Source organism: Phaethon lepturus, unplaced genomic scaffold (genome assembly GCF_000687285.1).
Source record: "Phaethon lepturus isolate BGI_N335 unplaced genomic scaffold, ASM68728v1 scaffold32612, whole genome shotgun sequence".
NCBI classification, from domain to species: domain Eukaryota; kingdom Metazoa; phylum Chordata; class Aves; order Phaethontiformes; family Phaethontidae; genus Phaethon; species Phaethon lepturus.
The window spans coordinates 21,195-27,457 of NW_010523153.1; positions in this window are offsets into that span (position 1 = coordinate 21,195).

Consider the following 6,263-nt stretch of genomic DNA (forward strand, 5'->3'; position numbering starts at 1 on the left):
TGGCCACTGTTGGACTCAAGGTAGTTTGACCTACATGTACATGTGGAAGAAAGGATTGCCCTGCATTTAAGAACTGGGTGCCAGCTACGTCCATCCAGGCTGTCATGTATGCATGTGTTAGCCTTATACACAGATGACAACAGCACTTCATGTTGAGGAAGAGCCTGAAAGCGTTAATGGGAATGCTGCCCCAAACATCAAGCATCAGCTGATCCACACCCTGGTTCAGATGCCTGACTGCTCCAACGAGGAAGGCCTTCAGCTAGATGTGGTGGTAGGAATGTGTGTCACATATGGAATAACAATGTGGATGTGGGCCTGGAGGATATGGTGTAAGTACTGCAATGTGGACCATCAGAGACCGGCTTGCCTACTTTCAGCCCAGGGGTGGGTGTGCATGGTAGTTTCCACAAATCCCGACTTGGCGGAGATGAGAAGGGGAATGTTTGTGGAACACTTCTGCCTTTGGCATTTCCTATTTGCTTTTAGCTCAGTGCAGACATCTGTGTGGAGCTCAGCTTTTCTTTTGCTTTGTGCTAGGAGCTCAGGTGCCTGGCTAGACAGTTGCATTAGGCAGCAAAGCACTAATCCTCACTGAAAGCCACCTAATTCTCTCAGCTTAATGGCCTTCTACTCCTTCAGCTAGTCCCTTCTTTATTTTTTCTCTATTTGCTCAGAAATTGAATTCTTTCTTCTTCCATTTGCAAAACAGTGTCGGGAGCAGGCTGGCTGGCCGGCCATTCTCATTCCTTGTTACCAACACCTCTCAGTTCTTCTAGGCTCCAAAATGCAGAAACCCATAAAAGCAGCTGGAAGCAAATGAGTAATGGAGAGGAAAGACACGTCTCTATGGACTGAAGAAAGTGCTCTGTAGACCAGTGTTTGAGAACCTCTCATTAATGCTTCCTGGTTATTTTTTCTGCATTTCACTTTGCTGAATCCAAATCCCGCTCAAGCCGGTGGGAATTGTTCCACTGACTTCTGTGAGAGTTGGATCTAGCCCCTGGTTTGGAAGGTGAAACTAATCTCACTGGTTTTCTTTTATTTCAGTTGGTTTCACTTTCTGGTTCCCAACTCCCAGAATAACATGAATGCATTCATAGTTCTCCATGGTGAGATTCATACCAAATATTCTCTTTCTATGTTTTTCATAAAATAAAAATCAAGGTGTGTATTAGCAATTCCACCTCTGTCCTTCTAACTCTGCTTTTCTGCACCTCTGCCCTGCTTTTTGCCCCCCTCCTTCCACAATGGGGTAAATGAAAATGTCTTTTTAAGTATAACACATTTTTGAAGAAACTTTGCAGTCAGACAACAAGATACTCTCAACTTTTGGCATCATTAAAAGCAGACAGTTTGCCCTCAGAAGGTAATCTGTTTATAGTATCTCAAGTGGAAAAAAGATACGTTGGGTTGTGAAACATGTTTGTTCCATCACCATGGAAGTCCTCGCGCAGTTCCCAGGGCAAGGCGCTGCACGTGGGGAGGTGACAATGGATTTCTACATCACAGCTCAGTCTTCAGCTTTTAAGTGGAAGCTGTGCTTTTATGATAAGCTCTTTTTCCTAAAATAGCAGTTTGTTCAAATTAACATCTCTGATAGCAGAAAGAGAGCGATGTAGAGTGTGGTACTACAGAACATACAGAAGGCAACATTATCTTATAGAGCTTTAGGGTTTTATCCTCCAGATCGCCTAAAATTCTTTCCAAGTAACGTGTTAAGATATTGGTAATGCAGTGACTCAACCATATAAACAGATGGAGTGAGTAGTATGCAGCCAGTGATTCAGCTAATGTGCAGCTCTGGAAATTCAAATTTGATTTAACAAGAGAAGAAATGTTGAATAAGACATTTATAATTTTTCCTTTTTTGAAGGAGGCTTTGAGTACATTGGCTTTTCTACTGAACAGAGAGGGTAGAAAAACACAAGACAATAATAGCTCATCAAAAGGATGGCATCTTGATCCCTACACAGAAACTCCTCGCAGTAGTACTGCACTGCAGTGCCAGCTCTTGGTTCGAGCCCAAGTCCTGCTGTGGGACATGGAGCTCTTAATTTCTCCAGAGAGACTGCTCCCAGCTGAGTTACACAGATCTCCATGATCTAGTTCAAGCAAAGTTTGACATTTCTTTAGACTGAGTTAACTCATTAATTTCAGCTTTAAAATCTTAAAAGCAATATCCATTATAAAATAAGTCACACATTTTTCCCAGGCTCCTCCTATACCACATAAAGTTGTGGCTGCAGATGTAAATGTGCTGTGCCTGCAAACAGGGCGCACAGAGATTGCTTTTTGGAACGCTCTCCAAACAGCCAGAGGACATCTAAGTCGTTGACATTACAGCCTTATTACATCCTTTTTTCCCTTGGAGTGACGAAAGAAGAAACTGGTTTGCTGCAGAGGCCTCCCATTGTTGAGAGATCAGCACGTAAAAACTCACCTGATTTTTATGGAAATCTGTGGAAAAGCCTGCTCTGTTTAGATTATTCCAGTCTTACCACTGCAATTACAGTCTTTATTCAATAAGTTATGAGTACAGATTACTGCCACCTGCATGGAAGCCCGTCCCTTCACCTCTATGTAAATGTTTCCTTTGAAAGCTTAATTATGAAAGAGTTGCAAAGTAGACAATCAAGAGCAATGCCATGAGAAGTCTCCTTTTTCTGAATAGGTTAAATGTGTATTAATGTTATATTATGCACACAGTTGTAATATTTAGAACCTGGAAATTACTAAAGGATGTCAGAATAAGCCCAATTCATCTAGCAACTGGATGTAGGATCTAGTTTTGCCCTCCAATACATTTACACAATCCTACTATCACTAAATTGCAACTGAAAGTGTGTTTCAGATAATAGGTCCGGGAGAGTGCTTTTCTCATTTGGTAAGACAGGACCTTCATAGCTTAGTGTTTGCAAATATTTGGTCCAACTGTGAGGAATGCTCTTATATATCCGGGACTGTTCTCAGTAACCAAGTAAGGTCCTGACCCTACAAACATATCTGCACATGCTTTAAGTAATGAGTTGTACTTAGTGAGTGTATTTAACACATACAATGTTAAGTAACAGAAGTTTTAAAATCTGAGTGTTCTGTTATTTGCAGTTGTAAGCCTAAATATTACAGAACCTCATTTTTACGTACTTGTAATTTGCAATTACAAAATATTAAAATGGCATTTCATTCACCCTGGCATGTAGCTTTTGCTTTTTAGGAAAAAAGCAGCACTCTCACCATTGCATTTAAGTGAGTGCACCCATACCAATCAAAGTTCATAGCATAAAACTATATCAGTTGTGTAATAATCCTTATAAAATGTGTAGTACGGAGAATTTCCTCATTTCCACTGCTGTCTTCCGTTCTACGGATTGGACCCTCGTCCTTTTGCAGAACTGACAGGGGACAACACAGTCTGTTTGGACAATTAGAAACCAAAACAAAAAGGGTACCTATCCTTTCCCTTTTTGTTTGGTTTTGTTTTTGTTTGCCTTTGAATCACTCATCTCCATTACTTCTTCATTCTTTTCCCCTGCTGCTCCTCTCCTCCCAGCTCCTTCTATTTTCCAAACATTGCAGGCTTCTCTCAAAAACCTTGTAATCTCTAGTGCTTCTCTTAAATCTTCATCTCCTGGAGTCATTTCAGCTGTGATATTTTAAAAATTAAGCTTAGGTTTTGAGCCTGCAGAGTCTGTACCAGAGAGAACTGAAGATGAAATGAAAAGCAGGGACTTCTTGACAGTGGTTGGGAACGGTGCATTTAGGGAATTTAGAGATGGGCAGCTGGAAGGCACAAGTTAGATCAAGTGTGATTTTTTGGTTAGTTTCTTATGGGAATGAGGTTTATATAGTCATGTCATGTAGGTACAGGTATATTTGGGTGTGTATCCATGTCATTTAATAACATTTGAACCTAGTGACTTACTCCAGATAGGATTAAAGCTGTCAGAATAATTTAGTTCCAGTAACTTTCATGAAAATAAGTTGTGGAGCCAGGGAGATGTATCCTATACTCCCTGAATGATGGAAAGGCTGCAGAGGGAGCTTTTAGGCAACAGCCTCCACTGGCTAAAGAAAGACCTTATGTACACCACAACTTTGGAAGAGATTTTAGTTAAACCTTGCACCTTAGACCCTAAAGTTAACAAACCATGATGCACAAACGTGTGGGGAACCAGGCTTTCTCAATTCTGGTGCTTGGGGAGTCACATGCTTTAAGATCAAGGGAGTTAGAACATTTATTGATATCATGAAAAGCATCAGAGGCTGAGGAGAGTAAAAGATGGAGTAGAATCAGAGTCATAGAATCATAGAACCATAGCATTGTTTGGGTTGGAAGAGACCTTTAAAGGCCATCTAGTCCAACCTCCCTGCAATGAGCAGGGACATCTTCAACTAGATCACGTTGCCCAGACCCCCAACCAACCTGACCTTGAATGTTACCAGGGATGGGGCATCTACCACCTCTCTGGGCAACCTGAAGAAAAAAAAAAAAAGCAAAGGGAAGTAGGAGGAGAAAGGAAAATTCAAGTTGGGAAAGGCATCAAGAAAGGCTTTGAAGATCACTGGGAGAAGAGATTAAACAGAAACTAAATTAGTTTGAATTTAATCTGTACTTTCTCAGAAGAAATCGGTGAACTCCTATCCAAAGAAGTGCAGGAAAGGCAGAAGGAGAACAAAGGCAGGGAGAGTAACATTTTAAGAAGAGGCAGGTCTGGGCATGGGAACCAGTTAACTTTAAGCACTGTTTAGTGAATGTGTCACTAATGAATGTGTCAGGGATAATGAGAAGTGAAACAGCCTGGCCATAGGAACTCTATTAGAGATGTTGTTACCTGGTACAAGAGCAGAAATAGAGAAAGAGGCTCTTGTGAGTAAGACAAACTGAGCTGTTTTGTTTTTTTTTTTAAATCTTGTTTATATAAGTCATTCACATGAACTTTGAGACCTGATTCACACATCTGAGCACTCTGGATTAGCATAGTTCGTTTTCTTTCCCACTCTCACTGTTATGTGTACAAGTTCTTTCTCTGTTCACATCCACGTGGTTCTGACTGTACGGGGGAAAATGGCTTGAAAATGAACTCCTGTAAAGGCTCCAGGCGGTCTAGAGAGGATGAAACGACTGTTTTGTTAGTGGACAAATGGTGGCAGTGTGCACAGAGTGACTAGGTTCCTGAAGACCGAGAGCAACTGTGTTGGCTGAGCAGGATCTTGACACAGCAGTTATGCTCAGAGGACTGAAGGCAGACCTGGCTTGCAGGATCATTTACGTAGCCATTTCTATTGCCAGTCTATCAGCCAGATCTGCTTTAAGTGGCCTGGCCCAGGAAAGCGTGATACAAAACAAACTAGGCGGCTCGCTACTGTTAAACCAACAGGAAGAGTGGCATGAACCTTGAAAAACTGTAGGGCATTCCCAGTTTACAGGGCTACAGGATAATCGAGTAGATTCCCAGCTGCTATTCTGCAAAGGGACTACAAAACATGAAACTAAACCTGCTTTGGTTTTGAGCTGAGCTTCCCAAGATGAGATTTGCTCTCTATGTATCAGCTTTTTCCCTCGCTTTGAGAACTTCTGCCCTCAGAGAGGGAGGGGTAGCTCAGCTGATCTTTCAGATGTCTTAAAAATGAGCAAGGTATAGATCAGAGATACCTCAGTGACCTGATTGAAAGGCATACATTCAAGCCCTTTTGCACAACAGAGAATCTACAAGAGAAAAAAACTATTTAGATGTCCCAACAGCAAAATGGCTAAGCCACAAAGGCACGCGTCTGTCAGAAACTGCATTTCCCAGATTCTCCTGCTCCTTACTTAAGAACAGTTTAGGAAAACGGAGCATATTTAACAATGGTGAAACAGGAGAGGAGAGCTATGATAGAGTGCCGTTTTCTTCCCAGCAGAGAAAGGAAGCGGAGTTTCAGTAAAAGCAAGCCATCCGTACACAGCACCTTAATTTTGGATCACGGCAGGACCTCAGAGCGGGATCCTGAGGCCCTGGGGATGTTCTGGTTGCAGTGCAGGGTGCCCCCTCACTCGGAGCCTGCAGTAGGAGCGGGGTTTGGAGGAAGACGGGGTTAGGTTTGGGGGAGGAAGGGTCACAGCAAGGCAAAGGATCTGCCGAGCAGTTTTGCCAGGCAGTTGCACCACACACAGCGCGGAGGAGAAGTTCCCGCGAGTTTCGGGGACACGGGCCTGCACCGCCTTCGGGGAGGCCTCTTAGTGAGACCCCCCGGCTGCTTCCCCGGGGGCACCTGACGAG